At 37.9% G+C, this 19,792-nt stretch overlaps 1 protein-coding gene across 14 annotated transcripts in view; it reads left to right on the forward strand.

Moving 5' to 3' along the window:
* Window positions 1–19,792, forward strand: part of TANC2 (tetratricopeptide repeat, ankyrin repeat and coiled-coil containing 2) — a 440,902-nt gene that overhangs the window by 124,248 nt on the left and 296,862 nt on the right. For 2 of the 14 annotated variants that reach the window (XM_045375842.3, XM_005584631.5), the window contains exon 1: window positions 1,599–2,223. The exons of 11 other annotated variants lie outside the window; for them this stretch is intronic. The gene's annotated coding sequence lies outside the window, so the exon portion shown is untranslated. Of the gene's footprint in view, window positions 1–1,598; window positions 2,224–19,792 lie in introns of those variants that run through there. One more of the 14 variants, XM_065531826.1, reaches the window with a different exon arrangement.

The raw sequence follows: 19,792 nt of genomic DNA on the forward strand, positions 1-19,792 counted from the left end.
CCAGGTGAGGCAATGCCTCGCCCTGCTTCAGCTCTCGCTGGTCGGGCTGCAGCAGCTGACCAGCACCGATCGTCCGGCACTCCCCAGTGAGATGAACCCAGTACCTCAGTTGAAAATGCAGAAATCACCGGTCTTCTGTGTCGCTCGCGCTGGGAGTTGGAGACTGGAGCTGTTCCTATTCGGCCATCTTGCTCCGCCCCCCTGTATTTGTTTTTTCTATTCACACAGTAACGTTAGGAATAAGGTAGAACATGCTTTACTGAGATGAATCAGAGGGTCAGAGTAGTTAGGTGACTTACTCAGGCTTGTATTTAAAAGTAGCAAAGCTGTCAGTCCAGCTACAGTCAGAAGACTAGTCAAATGCATGTTCATCCCACTACATTGCAATTCTTTTTAGTCACATTTTACTGAGGTTCTTCATTTATGGAGATAAATGCATCATAAATCTATCCAATTCATAAATCTATGACCAAAAAATACATAACTTTCCCAGAATTGTTATTATAATGGCAATGTTGCGCACATAAGAGAATGGTGTAATAAGTAAATTTACCTAATATTTTGCTTTGTATTGCATCTGAATATTTCATTAAATAAATGGTGATGGAAAAGTAACACAGAGATATGATGTAGAACAATTTCTTACAGAACTACCCTATCTAAATAGATGAAATATCGTAGCATCAGTGGCCCATGCTTAATAAATCTAATGAAAGATATTTTTCTGCACCAGTCATCTCAGAGCCACGTCCAGAAGACTATAGAGGGAGTACCATTATGACAATCTACGCATTGTGCTTTCACTAGCTTCCCCTTCTCCTGTGATACCATTTGGAAGCTATCCTACTGTCCCCTAAAAGGGGGAGCTCTTCCTGATTCCTGGGAGGTGAGGAGAAACTATGACAAGAAAAAGGTTGTCCAGGCCCAGTTAAGGAGAGGCCTTTAGAAGCATGGGGTGGACCAGTAACCCTGTCTTACAAGTGATTGACGGAGAAGTTTTCTTGTTCATGAATGAAGGCTATGAGCATTTTTAGCGAAGTTAGTGTCTTTTGAAACTTTATCTAGAAGGAATACAGATGATAGTATGCCTCTCCTTGAAATTGGTGTCATTGCTACTTTATTAGTCAATCAGTTGATAGTGCTGCAGTTTTGGCATATCTGATGCATACCCATCTTAATGAAAGGCATTTAATTAGGGTTTTAATATCTCTAAGTATTTAAAAATGAATTTTCTGCTATCTCAAACTCTAGTAGTTCCTTACATTGCAACAAAATCACTGTATAATTTTAACACTTAACAATAAATTATGGAGATACTGCAGACCTATATTAGCTTGCTAAAGTATTAATATTTTAAGTTACCTCAATTTTGTTGGTGCCTACTAAGTAACTGTTTTACAACAACGTGTATTTACATAGCTCTGATTCAGAAATTCAGAAGAGTAAAACATGAGAAGGAAACAGTAAGAGAGGAGTTTACAGCTTTAAGGCATGAGGAGCTTACAGCTTTTTAATATAAATTGTTCCCAGAATCCATGTCACAGATCCTTATATGGTGCTGCTTTTTTCCTCTTGGTTGCTATGACAACAGCAGCACTGCACCATTCATCAGCTCTGGACCTGGGCTGCACTGCTAGCCTTCCTTGTTACTCCTGAATGTTAAGAAGAACATCCGTGAATCATTCACTCTGTTAACGCTGCGCCATTAGAAACCTAAGAACCAGTTCTTCCAGTAATTTGCTCTAACAGAGGGTGAACTAAACTGCGCCACAGAGAAAAATTGTGTAAAAATATTTCTTTTATCCTAATGGAATCATACAACCTATATTTGCTGCAGTATTCTGAGAGGATAAGCGTATGTCAGGCAGTCTAATGAAAAGAACTCGTCTGTGTAATCTCTTGAAATCATTAGTTGTTCAAAACAGAATACCACAGTGCTTCTCTGGATACAAAAAGAAGCAGGTGATGTTGTTAGGGGTTCTAAACCCCTTTGGGAGCGTCTCTTGTGCTTTGGGACCATAATCAACGTCTGCTATAAGAAGTATCACCTGTAACGCACAGTAAGTTCTGAGCAGCGTAAAGAGCTGGCTGGAGATTAAAGTGTGGGTCATTCCTGATGTGTCGGGTCTGATAACAATGTGACCAGTGAATAAGAAGCCTTTCAGATTTTCTAGGGGAAAAGACTCTATAGTATTGACTACTGGGAAAGAAAAACTAAAACCTGTGAGTATGATGAGTAGAGCGTTTGTTATATGGATTTCTGAGCTGTAAAGTCTACTTTGTTCTTTATAGAAAAAGAAACACAGCCTAAGATAATTTGACATTTAGTTTTCAAGGAAGCCATTAAGAAGCTGTATTTTGGCACATTTATTAATTTTTAATTATGTGTTCTTTTGCTTTATATATTTATATGCATATATGAACCTTTTGAAATAGTTTTATATTTAAAAAAGAATATGCATTACAGAGAAGGCTGTTAAAAACTCAGTTTTTCAATGTAAATGTGAAGGTTAGATTGTCTCTCCTGTTAGAGATTCCAGAATAGACTTCTACTTCCTGTTGCAGTATCCTTATAAATAAAATACCTTTTTTAAAAAATAACAATGTGGAAATCTAGAATTTTGTAAATAAGCTTTCCTAATACATAAAGTCTTTCTTGTTATTTCATTAACTGGAGTGTTTACAAATGGACTTTCTTAGTTTAAGAATTTTTTTTAACAACACAATTTGCAAGTTATGATATTTATTGTCTATTTTCCCAGTTTAGACTAAATTAGAAATTTACCTTTTTTTTTGCTTGTATTTGTAGATCATTTGGTAATTATCAACAAGATATATTGATTTTATATACTGAATTTTCTTAAAAGACTCATTGTTTTCTGGCTTTTAATTATTTTCTCTTTTTAGTTCCTCAGCTAACCATGGTAACTTAGAAATGTCTTGAAAGTCGGAACTTGGTTTTTCAAAATTAGAATATTTGTAGTGATCTTAAGCCACTTCAAAAAAGAAAAAGATATTTTCATTTAGTCTTACTCTTTCAATTACTTGTCTTCCTAAGTTGCTCTTATTGATTTATTGATTGATAGAGACAGGGTTTCACTCTGTTGCCCAGGTTGGAGTGCAGGCGCAATGATGACTTGCTGCATGCAGCCTCCATCTCCCAGGCTCAAGCCATCCTCCTGCCTCACCCTGTTGAGTAGCTGGGACTACAGGCATGTGCCACCATATCCAACTAATTTTTTTTTTTTTTTTTTTGAGATGGAGTGCAGTGGTACGAACTCAGCTCCATGCAAGCTCCGCCTCCCGGGGTTCATGCCATTCTCCTGTCTCAGCCTCCCAAGTAGCTGGGACTACAGGCGCCCACCACCATGCCCGGCTAATTTTTGTATTTTTAACAGAGACAGGGTTTCACTTTGTTAACTAGGATGGTCTCGATCTCCTGACCTCATGATCCGCCCGCCTCGGCCTCCCAAAGTTCTGGGATTACAGGCATGAGCCACCGCACCTGGCCCTCCAACCAACTTTTTTTTTTTTGGAGAGATGAAGTCTCATGTCACCCAGGCTGATCTCAAACTCTTGGGCTCAAGCAGCCCTCCCACCTTGGCCTCCCCAAGTGCTGGAATTACAGATATGAGCTATCGCTCCCAGTCTGAGTTGCTCTTCTGAAATGCACGTTATTTGGAAAATATATACTTCAGTGATATGACTAGGTTCTTTTAATTTACACAATTAGCAAAAGAAGATTTTTGTTATTTTGTCATTATACCATTCAATTTCTATTCTTTCTTCCATTTTTGAGACTTTGCCTGTTTATACAAACGACTTTGCCCAATGTTTAAAAAGCCTTTAAATAGGGAGAATTAATATGTTAAGGGATGAAGGGATTAATCATTTATATTAAGAGTTATATATGTCATTAATAACAAGATTTTGCTTCTATCATCTGTAACAGATCAAATAAATATTCACATTTTAACTGTTGCTCTGCAAGTAAATAAAATAGGAATTTTAAAATTTATGTATATTTAATAATTGTGTACATTATAAGTTAATGCTTCTTTATGACTATCCTCACAGATGTGTATATAGAAAACAAAGGATTCTATATATCTATTATCTCTGAAACTATAATTTTTATTAACAGTAGCCAAGAGGCCGGGTGCCATGGCTCACACCTGTAATTCCAGCACTTTGTGAGGTTGAGCTGGGAAGATCCCTTGAGGCCAGGAGTTCAAGACTAGCCTGGGCAGCACAGGGAGACCCCATCTCTACAAATAATTTTTTTTTTTTTAATTAGCCAGGCATGATCACACATGCCTGTGGTCCCAGTGACTTGGGAGGCTGAGGCAGGAGGATCACCTAAGCTTGGGGAGGTTGAGGCTGCAGTGACCCATGATCATGCCACTGCGCTGCAGACTGAGTGACATAGTGAGACCCTGGGCAACAGAGCAAGACTGTGTCTCATAAAAAAAAATATTAATAACAGAGACTGATTTAGGTACTTTTTAATGAGGTTAGTATTTTTATTAGCAGATATATTCATTTTCAGGTAATCTTTCTTGGCCATATCCTTTGGTTGTTTTTTTTTATGTTGGGGTTTTACCTAATATGTGTTCCTTAAAGATTGTATATTAACCTATTTGTTTGTTTGTAAACTGGCTAATGTAAAATCCACTATAGACCTCCCTGTTTTAAGAGATTCTGCAATAAGTCCTTCTATAATAATCCCTATTATGCTGATTTGGTGAATCTGTATGTATGTTAGGTTTTCTTAAAGGCCATTTAGTTTATTTCAGCATATAAAAATTCAAGTTGCAGATTTAACTGGCAGTGTTCTATGAAGAAAAATAAGACTTATGCTTTGGATGATCATTTAACCCCTCAATTTCAAACTAGTTTGACATCTTCAGTCTTACTTTCTGAAATTCTTTAAAAAGTCTTTTCAAGGCCGGGTGGTGACTCATGCCTGTAATCTCACCACTTTGGGAGGCTGATGTGGGTGGATTGCTTGAGCTCAGGAGTTTGGGACCAGCCTGGGCCACATGGTGAAACCCTGTCTTTACAAAAAATACAAAAAGTTAGCCAGGCATGGTGGTGCACACCTCCGGTCTCAGCTGCTTGGGAGGTTTAGGTAGGAGAATCACCTGAGGCTGGGAAGTTAAAGCTATAGTGAGCCATGATTGCTTCATTGTACTCCAGTATGGGTGACAGCATGAGACACTGTCTCAGAAAAAAAAAAAAAAAAAAGAAATATTCAATATTGTTCATATGACATACAACTGGGTAAAATCTTAGTTAATAGTAGGCGTTGCTTTTTTGGGGGAGGAAATGTGCTAGTGAAAGGAATATAACAATTACAAATGTAAACTCTTAAGGTTTTTTCCCCTGGTTTTCATTAACTGAAACTTAAGCATGTTGTCCTAATAACACTTCTGAATATCTGGGAATTTGTTAGTATCAGTAATAAGCTTTTACTAGAAAATAAGTACCTCATTTCTGTTAGAGTCAACATTAAGACATGAAGGACTCATATTGGTGATAAATTATTTTAAAAGGGTCATTTCTAGTTATCCTAGCTATTTTTTCTTGTGAGAATTAATCATAATATTTCAGTGATAAATGTGTGTTTTTTATCACTCCAACATTATACAAGAAAACATTTTTACCACTGTAAACTTTGCAGCTTAGGACAGGTTAACTTCTGTGAGGTTTATCTTCTATAAGATGAATGAAATAGTGCATTTTTGTAGTGTCATTGTAGGCATTAAGAAAAATATATAGATAAAGCATCTAGTATAGTACTTGACACAGGGAAAGCTTTCTTTTAGTGAGTCTTTGATACTTACTTTCTCCCCATTCCTCTCCATTGGCCTACATCAGTGTTTTTTGGTCTTTTCTTTGGGAGTTCCTTTAGGGCAGAGGCATTTGAATACCTATCAAAGGGATCTGGGATGTAGCCTGAAGTGGTATCCAAAAGTCTCATGTTTCTTTAAAACAGTGTACATTCTACATGTATTTTTATTTTATAATAAAAATGTTTCCCAAAAAAACCTTTAAGTAAAACTCACTCTTCAGGAAAATATACCACATTTTCTCCTATAAATTTGCATACCCCAACATAATACTCCTCACCTATATGTATTCCCCAGTTGAAGACATACTGCTTAGATCATCGGGTCTGGGTATCATTTTGAAAATAGAAATCCTAATTAGCCAGGTGTGGTGACATACATATGCCTGTAGTCCCACCTACTTGGGAGGCTGAGATGGGAGGATCACTTGAGCCCAGGAATTCTAGGATGCAGTGAGCTGTGATTGTACCACTGCACTCTACCCTGGGCAACAGAGTGAGACTTCATCTTTTGCTGTGGGGGAAAAGGTGCATATTTCCCTGGAGAAAGAGATTGAGAATCAAGAGGCAAGGATGAAAAACTCAATCTGGTTGAATCTGGAAGGCTCACTCAGTTCAGAAAAGTGAGTAGTGGTTTGAAGCTGAGTTAAGCCGTAGTGGGATGAGAAAGGAATATTTTATGTCAGAACTAGAGAAGAATGATGATAGAGAAACGGTTTAGCATTTTAAAGCCTGAGAAGTCCTACAATAAAGGGACCTTTTTAATTGTTTAATGTAGCATCTCTAAAACTTGACAACAGACCCTTTGTTTTTCTTACATGCCCCTGCGAAACCACGTGGAACAAGTAAATGTTCCAAGGAGCCTGCTTTAGGAAATAACTGACCAAAGAAAGTTATGTCATTTAGAAGGAAAGAAGAGTGGTTAACTGCACAAAATAAATTATGACAGAAATCATCTTAGCACTCCAGAAGATACGGAAACATGGGTGGGTCTAGTGGCTCACGCCGGTAATCTCAGCACTTTGAGAAGCCAAGGCAGGTGGATCACTTGAGGTCAGGAGTTTGAGACCAGCCTGGTCAATGTGGTGAAATCCCGTCTCTACTAAAAATACAAAACTTAGCCAGGCATGGTGGTGCATGCCTGTAATCCCAGGTTCTTGGGTGGCTGAGCCACGAGACTCCCTTGAAACCCAGGAGGCAATGGTTACAGTGAGCCGAAATCGCACCACTGTACTCCAGCCTGGGTGACAGAGTGAGACTGTGTCTCAAAAAAGAAACAAAACAAAAACAAAAACAGAAGATTATGGAAACAAAGGCCGGGCGCGGTGGCTCAAGCCTGTAATCCCAGCACTTTGGGAGGCCGAGACGGGCGGATCACGAGGTCCGGAGATCGAGACCATCCTGGCTAACACGGTGAAACCCCGTCTCTACTAAAAAAAAAAAAAAAAAAAAAAAAAAAAAAGATTATGGAAACATAATTTACTCAGATTCCCCAGATAAATTATACTTTGCTTTACTATTTTAAAGATAAGTGTGTTTTTAAATGGGAGAAAATACTGTTTATTATGTAGACTAGAAAGTAAAATGATAAAGTGACTTAAGTAAAATCTTAGAAGCAAAAGTGTACAAAATGCATTCAAGTGGTAAATACATCAGTTTGTCTGGAACAGAGGGTTCATGAAGGATGCTCTGGAAGAGAAAACTGGGACCAAATTGAGGAAGCCATTAGGGCAGTGGTAAGCTAACATGGTAGCCGTGGAAAATGTATAAAGAGAAGATTTTGGAGGAATAAGCAGATTGGTGACTGGCCAGTTATAGAATATAGGAATATGGAAGATCTGCCAAAGATGATTATACAATTTTAAGAAGAAAAATGATGGCTTTGCTAATAGGAAAAGAGCTTAGATAGCTGATTTTAAGAGATTGAGACACATTGAGTTCAAGGTGGTAAGAGGATATAAGAGGGGAAATGTGTTTTCAGTACTTTGAAAATAAGTAAGGTTTTAAGCTGTAAATTTGGAAGTTATACCCATAGAGAGTATAGTTAAAACTGTAGAACCTTTTTTTTTTTTGGTAACAGAGCCTCACTCTGTCACCCAGGCTCGAGTCCAGTGGGGCCATCTTGGCTCACTGCAACCTCTGCCTCCCAAGTTCAAGCAATTCTCTGCCTCAGCCTCCCGAGTAGCTGGGATTACAGGTGCCCACCACCACTCCCGGCTAATTTTTTGCATTTTTAGTAGAGACAGAGTTTTACCATGTTGGCCAAGCTGGTCTTGAATGCCTGACCTCGTGATCCACCCGCCTTGGCCTCCCAAAGTGCTGGGATTACAGGCGTGAGCCACCATGCCCAACCGTACAGTCTCTTTAGGATGGGAATTGAACAAATAGAAAAGGTAGGAAGTAAATATGTCATAAGAATTTACGAGGAATTGTCATGTTTACTCATTTTGTCTTTTCATTAGCACTTTGAATTATTATGACCCTAATCTTATTGATGAAGAAAACAAGACCTAATCAGGCTAACCATGAAAAATTTAGACATAAGAGATCAGAGCTCCAAATAGACCTCTCTCTAACTTCAGTATCTGTTCTCAGGGATCAAGAAGTAAATCTTAAGAAATATCCATTTAAGGGACCAAAAGAGAAAAACCCACGTTAAAAAACAGATGAGATGAATAAGGAGCAGTATGAAAGATATTGAAGGAACCAAGATGGTATAACTTTTACTGGAAACTGAGGCTTGAAACTGTTTGAGTGACTATATAGGATCATGATTTTCTTGGCATATGATTCTGCTTTTTGCTTTCCTGAACTGTAGTCCAAACTCTTAGCTGCAGTGGTCTACATTTGGTAAATATTTGTATTCTGTTTCATTAAAGAGGAGAAAGAAAGAGGCTACATAAAACCGGCGGGAGAAGGAAGCATCTAATGAGAAACTTACAGCCAAATACATTTCTTAGAGTTCTAATTGCTTTTTGGTGTCTATGATATATAGTTACATATAGCAGGGATCCCCAACCCTCAGGCTGCAGCCCAGTACCAGTCCGTGGCCTATTAGGAACTGGGCCGCACAGCAGGAGGTGAGCCTGCGGGCAAGCAAGCCTGAGGTCCGTCTCCTGTCAGATCAGCAGAGGCACTAGATTCTCACAGGAGCATGAACCCTGTTGTGAAATGCACATCTGAGGGATCTAGGTTGCTTGCCCCTTATGAGAATCTAATGCCTGATGATCTGAGGTGAAACAGTTTCATCTCAAAACCATCCCCACCCCCAACAAAAATTGTCTTCCACAAAATGGGTCTCTGATGCCCAAAAGATTGGGGACCACTGATACATAGGGCTCTTTAAGACTTTTAAAAATAAAATGTTTATCTTTCTCCATTTAACATCCTTACTCCAGTAAATTTCTCGTTAAGATAGCTGAAGGGATCCCTAAAGCAGTTAACTCTTTTACCTTAACTCCTGCAGTATGATGTAATAGTTCAGATCCTGCACTTACTAGCTGTGTGACATTGAGCAAGTTGTATAACCTCTCTGTGCTTCAGTTTCCTCATCTGTGAAATGAGTATAACAACTCCCTTAGGGTTTATAAGAATTAAATGAATTTTTACAGGAAAAATGCTTACAACAGCCTCTAGTACATAGTAGCTGTCCAATAATAATAGTTGATGATGATGCTGTCACTTAATAGCAACTGCATGATCCTATATATCGCTCTATACCTTTCTTTACTTTAAGGTCCTCTGTACTTTTCGTTTTCTTCTTTGTTGAGAACAGAAGCCGTTTTTTACCTTTACTAGGTAGGCTGAGTTTTTTAAGTGAGCAGAGAATAGTTACAACTTGAATCAGAAGGCTTACATTTATATGACAATAGAAACATGCCTGGATTTAGAAAACATCTTGCTGTCAAATGGATACTGGTGGTGTCCTCTCCTATAACAGTAATTAATTAATTAATGTTCAGAGTATTTCATTGTGAGTTTAGATTACTTCCTGTGGGAACTGGTTTCATATTCAATCCAAAACACTTGATAAGTGTGTAGTTTCTCCTTCCTTGTTTTATTTAAAAGAAACCTTTACCAAAAAAGTATGATAAATATATTGTCACATTGTTATAATATAATGAGAAACTTTGATATAATTGTGGTAAAGTTATACATTCAGTACACAACAGGCTTTTTCATCTTGGCATTTATTGCAGATTTAAGTTTTAAGTTAGTTAGCAATATAATGTAGCGTAAGCTTATCTAACATAGTTTGTGTACTCTGGAGCCAGAGTGCCTGGATTTTGAATTCTGACTGACATGCCTTACTTCTGTGTCCTTGGGCAAGTAACTTAACCTCTCTTTCCCTCAGTTTCCTCATCTGCAAAAAGCAGATAATAATAGTACCTACTACTTCCTAGGGTTATTATGAGGATTAAATGAGTGAATGACTTTGAACAGCTTTGGATCACAGTAAGTGCTCAATTATTGCTGTTACTATTATTTAGCATTTGTGTAGTTTAGGTCTTGTCTCCCTAAAAAGGAGAGATAGTATCCTTTTTATTATTATATTCTCAGTCTTTAGCACAATGCCTGGCATATAGTAGATGTTCAATAAATATGTACTGAATAAATCAACCTGCACTTACCTAGAGCTTCAATAATATTCTTAGCTTGAATGCCTTCGGCTAAGCAGGCCAAAGCAGATAACCCTATTATGATGTTAAGAGCCTTTACTCACTAAGGTTTTTTGGGGGAGGTTTTAGTCGTCGTTGTTGTTGTGATGGAGTTTCGCTCTTGTTGCCCAGGCTGGAGTGCAATGGTGCGACCTCTGCTCACCGCAACCTCCGCCTCCCAGGTTTAAGCAATTCTCCTGCCTCAGCCTCCTGAATAGCTGGGATTACAGGCATGCGCCACTAAGCCCAGCTAATTTTGTATTTTTAGTAGAGACAGGGTTTCTCCATGCTGGTCAGGCTGGTCTCCAACTCCTGACCTCAGGTGATCCGCCCGCCTCATCCTCCAAAGTGCTGGGATTACAGGCATGAGCCACTGCGCCCAGCCTGTTGTTTTTTTGAGGGAGTCTCCTGTCACCCAGGCTGGAGTGTAGTGCTGCAATCTCGGCTCACTTGCAACCTCCGCGTCCTGGGTTCAAGCGATTTTCCTGCCTCAGCCTCCCGAGTAGCTGGGACTACAGGCGCATGCCACCACACCAGGCTAATTTTTAAATTTTTTAATAGAGATAGAATTTCACTATGTTGGCCAGGCTGGTCTTGAATTCTTGACCTCAGGTAATCGGCCTGCCTTGGCCTCCCACAGTGTTGGGATTACAAGCATGAGCCACCATGCCTGACTCACTAGGGTTTTATTAAAGTGAGATATTGAAAATTTGTGACTCACTGTTTTATTTATTGATCAGACTTGTGATGGTAAACACTTTTCAACTGAGGCTAGAAGTAAGTATGACACATGAGTCATGTTCCTTTCACCTCCCCATCCCCCACTGACTCTTAGGACTCTGACAATATTACAGTGCCTAGAAAAGAAAGAAATAGCTCTCTTCATTCCAATTTTGACCTGTGTTTAAAGCTTATTACTGAAAGGTTATAAGGTAAAAGGTCTGATATATAAGGTACTGCTTACCTAAGCCTGAGGCTGGGGACATACTGCAGTTATGACTAAGTTTCTCATTTTTAAGTACCAAAAAAAGGACAGATTTAGCTTGTCAACACTGCAATTAAAATTTGCTGGGGTTTTTTTTTTGCTATTACCACTGGGTATTCTCTGTCGTGTTCAATAAGGAATTCTCCTTATTGTACTAAATGTCTAATATTTTCTACTCTTCTCCATTCTGGGGATAAATCATTGCTTTAATGAACGATTTTTGTAGATATGTTAATATCTAGTCTAGTTTAGACTTATTTTAAATGATATTTCATTTGTTTATACAAAGTGACATTGAACTATGAGCTACCTCTTCTACTTCTAACTTAATTTTAATTTGACTTTAATTCTAATTATATAATTTTTCCAGGTTATGCCTTGGATTTTGAAAAGATTTTTTTTATCAAGGTTCATCTGTCCAAAATAGTTTTATGCTTCTCTTATACTTTTGACACTTTACTTCCCAAATCATTTATTATTGAGAAAATAGCTAGTAAAATGTCACAGAAATTGTATAGAGACTGAAATGTGACAAAGTAGAAATGATTTCTTTATGAAAATCTATTCATGCTTTAATTTCTTACTCCATCGTGGTCCTTTGCGTTATGGGCACTGGCTGTCATTAGTCACCATAAGAAACTGGCAGAATTTTATACTCTGCTTTTTTTCCAAATCTAAATATTGACAATTAGTGCCTTACAAGCATGGTGGCATATGAAAATGTTGTTAGACTTCTTAGACCTTTCTTATTTTCTCAGTTGCATTCTGCATATTACCATGCCCTGCACACTGTGAGCTAACTCTGCCAATTAGAAGAGAAGATTTCTTAACTGATATTCCCCTAATCACTTGCAGGATTAAAGTTTTCATTCCCTTTGTGACACCTACTGACTGTTGTCAGGACAGGATGTATATTAGAGGCCAGTAGGCTATCTTCTAATGCACCTAGGTACTTGTGTTACTCCTGTGGTGGCCTGTGCTTAATGAGAGGCAGTTAAGTTAATGCCCATTGTACTTGTTATTATGATAATATAATTAAATTACATATCCATTAGTAAGATACAAATACAGAAAGAAAGCACCTATAAAAGAGTTTCTAGGAAACTTATGTTAAAAACTTTGGAAAAACTCAATAAAAGTAAGTTGCTTAAAAAATGCTATAACTGGATGACTAGTCAATAACAATTGTACATTTAAAAATAACTAAAAGAACATAATTGGGTTGTTTCTAACACATAGGATAAATGTTTGAGGCGCTAGATACCCCATTTACCCTGATGTGATTATTACACATTATATGGCCTATCAAAATAACTCATACACCCTACAAATGTATATGCCTACTGCCCTAAAAATTAAAAATAAATTTTTTTGATGAATTTGGGTGAAGGTATTTTAAAAATCTGTCTATAATTAGGTTGTCTAAGATTTTGTTTTATTTTGAAAAAATTGACTAGATTATACTTTTTAGTGCAGTTTACACAAAAAAGAAAAGTTGGAACTCATATTCAAACAGAAAGGCCTTGGCCTTACAGCAAGAGTTTGGTTGATAAATGTACATTTATATTTTAAGGAAAAATGTGTAATATGTGTACCAACTTTTTCTTTGCTCATTTGTAACATTTTAGAAAAACCAATCCACTACTAGTCCCTATCAATGTAGGCTAAAAGGGCCTCCTGTATATATTACCTTCATATTTTTCAGTAGCCCTGACCAAGTTTGGGAAAATCCTGAGAAAAACCACAAATTATTCTCAGGAGAATTTGTGGAATAGACCTATGAATTATGGTCTTCTCTGTATATGACTTAGGTCCAAGTTTAATTGTGAGTGGAAATTTGTGTTTAGTAACATATCATTCTTATCTGTTGAGCCTACTAAATGCCCTCTCAAACTAGAGAGCTTTGTGTAAAGAATCTTGTGTTCATCTTGGTTCACTTGCATACTTAAGGACGGTTTATAGAAGTAGTTAAGTAGCCAGACTTTGTGGGTTTTTTTTGTTTGTTTTTTTCAGCCAGGTTCTTGCTCTGTCACCCAGGCTGGATGGCTCACGCTGCAGCCGCAATCTCCAGGGATCCTCCCACCTCAGCCTCCCAAATAGCTGGGACTATAGGCGCAACACCATGTGTCTGGCTGATTTTTTTTTTTTTTTATTTTAATTTTCGTAGAGATAAGGTCTCACTGTGATGCCTGATACTGAACTCCAGTCTGGTGGTGAACTCCTGGGCCCAAGCAGACCTCCTGCCTCCGCCTTCCAAAGTGCTGGGAATATAGGCACCATGCCCAGCAGTGCCTAGACTTTGTAGTAAGACATACAAGGCTCAGGTTCCAGCATTACCACTTACTAGCTGTGTGAGTTTTTTACATGTTATTCACATTTTCCAAGTTTCAGTTTCCTCTCTTACAAAATGTGCATAACAAGAGTAGCTACCTCATAAGAATGTTATGAAGATGAACAGTGTATGTCAAGTGCTTAGCAATGTATGGCGTATGGTGAGCACTGAATATTACTTACATCATCTGTGTATGCTCGTAGTTAGACATTCAGAACTTTGAAGTGATCTTTATTAACCATGTAATAATTTTGAAAACTTATCTAGAAGTATGTGATAGATTTACTAAAGTACACGTATGCGTAGAAACACATAAGAACAACTATGAGCAAGAAAGTTGGCTTCATATCTGCAATATTTTACTGTTGTAATGATGAGTCCAGTTAGATTAGAAAAATAAATTATAATCACCACCTTATGTTTTCTTTATAGTAATCTTATATATCTATACAGTTATAAAATAAGAAAGCTGGGAAGGCTATTTCTCTTTCCAGTATCCAACTTAATTGTTTCTCTCATCGTGATTATTTTTATTGTTGTTTCTTAGGTAGCACAATAAAACAGTTTACTTGATAGGACTCAGTGGCTCACAACTATAATCACAGCACTTTATGAGGCCGAGCCAGGCGGATCACCTGAGGTCAGGAATTTAAGACCAGCCTGGCCAACATGTGCAACCCTGTCTCTGCTAAAAATACAAAAATTATCTGGGAGGCATGGTGGTGCACACCAGTAGTCCCAGCTACTTGGGAGGCTGAGGCAGGAGAATCACTTGAACCTGGGAGACAGAGGTTGCAGTGAGCCAAGATTGCACCACTGCACTCCAGCCTGGAGTGCAGTGAGACTCCATCTCACAGGAAAAAAAAAAAAATTAAAAAACCAATTTACTATCTTTTATTTGCTGTTTTGTTAATTCATTTCCTAATAGGAGTAAATGTTGACAGTCACTTTATCTGTTAGTTTACTGCGTATTTACATTTCAGGGGGCATAGTCTAACCTTAACTTTATTATAATTGCATCTATAAAGAATTTTATTACGGTTATTACTACTACACAATTATACATATCCTTTATTAAGGGCATAGTAGTTTATTCTGCCTTGAGGCTCCCCTGAGAATTTAAAGCTGTGATTGAGTATAGTTGGAATTCTGTATAAAACGCTAAATTTAGAGCTGCTTGTGGAAATATACATACCTTACTACATCTTACCTTGATATGCAAAGACACCACTAAAATCCCTGGATAATAAACATTTTGTTTTTCAGAAATCCAAAAACAAAGCACATTAACTTTATTCCTTTAGAGTTGTAGGAAAGTGAATTTAGCAGAGTTTACAAGAGTCAGCCAGCATCAGTGAAGATTCAGGGAGCTGAAACTGAAAAACATGAGGCAGGTCACAAGATGGAAAACACTGCATGGAAACACAGGAAAGGTTTTTCAAGAATTGTGTCTAAATAGAGTTTACCTAAAAGAAAATAGCTCTAAGGAAATTACTGTGGACTACGTTGTAGTATAACAACAGAAATGTAAGACTGATTCTCCACCAGTTTTTAAGTTCACAGCACAGTTTCATAAAGTAAAATATTTAACAGCAAGAAGAATGTAATTACTGTTACATCAGTTTGCAAACTAAAATAAACAATCATAATAAGATCTAGGCTTTAAAATTTGTCATATAGAAAGTCTGAGGCTATACTGCTGCAGATGTTAAATAAAAGCTGGTCTGGGCAAAGAAAGAGGTTGGGATTACTTGTTGGTTGATATCTTCATTTCTTTCTGAACAATCCCATTCCACTCCCAGAAAAAAAGGGAGGGGGAGGATAAAACATGCATTTCTTACCAAAGATCAGATCGTTTTTACTGTTTACAACAATTACTTTTTTTTGTTGTTTTTTTTTGTTTTGTTTTTGTTTTCTACATTACACCAGTTGCTTAGGTTGGAATGTAAATTTGCTTTCATCACAAGACTGATCCAAATATTCAGTATTAATGGATATTTAAGTAAACACAACCAACTTTCAAGTTTAAAAGTAGTATCATTTCATATTATTTAAAGGACTTGTTAAAACACAGATTGCTGTGCCCCACTCTCAGAGTTTCTGACACAGTCATTTTAGTGTGGGGCCTGAGAACCTGCACTTTGAACAAGTTTCCAGGTGATGCTGGTCCATAGGCCACACTGTAAGACTCGTCAGCCTACATGAGCTCCAGAGTTCCACCAAGATTTGAAAGCTATTGAATACAGAAACAGAACCTCCTCAATAGGATTTTGAGATTTTTGTCTTTCATAAATACTGAAACTTTCTAAAGTTACTTGTTTCTAGCCATAGAAATATTTATGCATTGGAGTGCATACATTCAGCTTAAATCTAGCTTTAGTGCCAAATTTTATAAAAACTTTGATTTTATTGTTCTCCTCCTTACCATTTGTTGTTCCAGGTTTTATGTAATTTTGTTTTTCTCTTTATCATACAGTGTTTCATTAGTAAAATGACAGAAATCATAAGGAAAATGTATCAATTTTTTTCTTTTGAGATTTGCTTTCTAGCTTCCATTCCTCTTTACTATATTTTGCAGCACTGCTTCCACCTCTATCCTACTACTGGAATCTTTTTTTTTTTTTTTCAAATCTTAAAGAAAATAATACGATGAATAGAGCAATATGTTTTATTTAGTTTAAAAACCAGAGGTGGCAAGAGATTTATGAAAACTCAACAAAAGAAAGACCTCTGAGCCAAATCAGCATCTACTTTTTATGTATTTATAGAACACCCTCTTACTACCATACAACCAAGAAGAGTAAAGCAAACAGTATCTCATGCCTTTGTGTATTTAAGGAAAGCCCGAATGAAAATTCCTGCTTCTACCCCTAAATCAAAGCCTTCTCTGGCAGAATGCTCGTTCTGTCCCTCCAGCTAGCTCTCTTTTCATGGTTTTCTCTTTTCATGGTTTACTTTCCTTCCACCAGAGCTTTCTATACCCTGTTTGTCTCAGGAATTAATCATCATCTTATCTTCCCTCTTCTCTCCTAGCCAGATTATACCAGGGTTATAGGGAGATTGAAAAGCAACTTGTCCTCTCACAAATAATAGCAATTTCTGACAAATATTGTAAGGTCAGAGAAATACGATTCTTTACTCACGGTTGGAATTACTAACTTTGTTAATAATTCTCTGTTGTGACTTAGTAGCAACTGCACATTCCAGCAACAAGCCAGAAAGTTACTGGCCTTCACACTTAATCTTTGAAAATGCCTCAATAGTCATTTTAGTCTGTGGGACAAAGACTTACTTTGTTTTTAATTTATCCTTAAACAGAATTTTATTACAGTACTGGCACAGTGTTCACATATATGCAACTAGTAACAGGTGTTTTGTTTTGTTTTGTTTTGTTTTGTTTTAGATGGAGGCTCGCTCTGTCTCCCAGATTGGAGAGGAGTGGAGCAATCTCGGCTCACTGCAACCTTCACCTTCTGGGTTCAAGCGATTCTCCTGCCTCAGTCTCCCAAGTAGCTGGGATCACAGGCGTGTGCCACCACGCCTGGCTAGTTTTTGTATTTTTAGTAGAGACCGAGTTTCACCATATTGGCCAGGCTGGTCTCGAACTCCTGACCTCATGATCCACCCGCCTCTGCCTCCCACAGTGCTGGGATTACAGGTGTGAACCACTGCACCTGGCCAGTAGTTTTTTACCTCCTACATTGATTGACTAGGATCTTCTTCAGCTTACTATCCTGAAGTTTTGTAAAAGAAAAAAAAAAGGAATAACCTTCCATAATTCTTTTTGTGTTCTTTGTTAATGCTAGATCTTTTGGGTCTGCCATGGAGAACTCAATTTGGAATTGTCAGTAAATGATGACTCACTGTTATATACTTGCTTGCTTCCAATCCAAGTCTGTTTTGCCGTCAGTTCTTTATTATATGTAAAACTATATTTTGAAGGAATTTATGTAATTCTACCTAGTCAGCATATTTTCAGCCATTATTGACAGCTAATGCAAATTGTAAAACAGCAGTGCGAGTGCATTGTATGTTATTCTCAAAACACTATTCTGAGATAATTTTCCTAAAGCCCCTGCCTTCAAAGAGTTTATAATCTAGTAGAGTTTAATGATTCCTACACATAGAAAGGGTAGAATTTATACTGCAGATTTATAAAACCAGAATCATAAATCCAATATTATATAACTTAGCATGATTTTAAATCATAGTTGGTAAAATATTCAAAAAGGAACTGGTTTCTAGCATTCACATAAACACCTCTTATCCAACATATTGTACTTTTCCCTGTCAAATATACAAAAGCACTTGTACTAGTATCCTGTTATAATATGTATTCCACTCAAAGGAGTGACTTTCATCTGTTAAATAGCAGTTATCCTTCTTGTGGGGGGATGTGGGGAAAGAGACAGACATAACCAAGGTGAGAAGCATGAGTAAATTACTTGTAATTTTTCATCCCCTCTAGATGCCAAACATTCTAACCAACTTCTTATGATTTAGTTGGTATGTCTCCATGTTCCTCTATTGCGTGTCATATCACCACCCCCACCACCATGATCGTTATATACTAATAACACTTAGCATTGAGCACACTATATATGCAAGGCACTATGCTAATTTTAGAGAAATATGTTCATTTAAATCTTTAACCTTGAGAGGTGAGTGACACATTATTATTGTAGTAATTACATAGGCCACTTAGCTTAAAGATGTATACAGAGCATCTGTTGTGTACACTATCACTAAATCATGAATCCAAGATCCACATTTTACTTTCTGTTCCAGGGTAGCTTGGTCCGTGGGTCTTGAGTAATGCATTATACTTCAGCTGCCTGTTTCCAAAGAAAAATAAATACTAATTCTTTTTCAGTCTTACCTATATTTTACCCTTTACATTTAATTATCAGAGCAACTCAGATTATGGCTCACATTTTAAAGACAAGGAAGCTAAGCATGGAAAAGTTAAATAATTTGTTGAAGACTACATGATAGGCTATGTAACACAAGTCTTGCTTAAAAGCCTCTCCTTTCAGTTACTGTGTTTTTTACTTTATCCTATAATTTATTTTATCCTATAAGATAAGATAATATCCTATAAGAGAAGATAAAAGAAGATAATACATATGTAATATTTCTATTTTGAAAGATACTGGAAAAGATTTTTTTCTTCTAATTTGGGGGGCATACTAACAATTTTGACAACATTTACAAGAACATCTAGCATGTTACTGTGGCCTACACCTAACAATTTGGGAGGCCGAAGCAGGAGGGTTGCTTGAGGCCAGGAGTTTGAGACCAGCCTGGGCAACATAGTGAGACCCATCTCTACAAAAAATTTAACATTAAAATTTAAACATTAGCTGGGTGTGGTAGCATGCACCTGTGGTCCCAGCTACTTGGGAGGCTGAGATAGGAGGATTACTTGAGCCCAGGAGGTCAAGACTGCAGTGAACCATGATTGTGCCACAGCACCAGCTTGGGTGACAGCGTGAGACCCTAGCTAAAAATAAAAAGCAGAAATAAAAGTTTACTTACGGGGGGGCGGAGCAAGATGGCCGAATAGGAGCAGCTCCAGTCTCCAACTCCCAGCGCGAGCGACACAGAAGACCGGTGATTTCTGCATTTTCAACTGAGGTACTGGGTTCATCTCACTGGGGAGTGCCGGACGATCGGTGCTGGTCAGCTGCTGCAGCCCGACCAGCGAGAGCTGAAGCAGGGCGAGGCATTGCCTCACCTGGGAAGCGCAAGGGGGAAGGGAGTCCCTTTTCCCAGCCAGGGGAACTGAGACACACAACACCTGGAAAATCGGGTAACTCCCACCCCAATACTGCGCTTTAGGAAACAGGCACACCAGGAGATCATATCCCACACCTGGCCGGGAGGGTCCCACACCCACGGAGCCTCCCTCATTGCTAGCACAGCAGTCTGTGATCTACCGGCAAGGCAGCAGCGAGGCTGGGGGA

The sequence above is a fragment of the Macaca fascicularis genome, chromosome 16 (genome assembly GCF_037993035.2).
Source record: "Macaca fascicularis isolate 582-1 chromosome 16, T2T-MFA8v1.1".
NCBI lineage: Eukaryota > Metazoa > Chordata > Mammalia > Primates > Cercopithecidae > Macaca > Macaca fascicularis.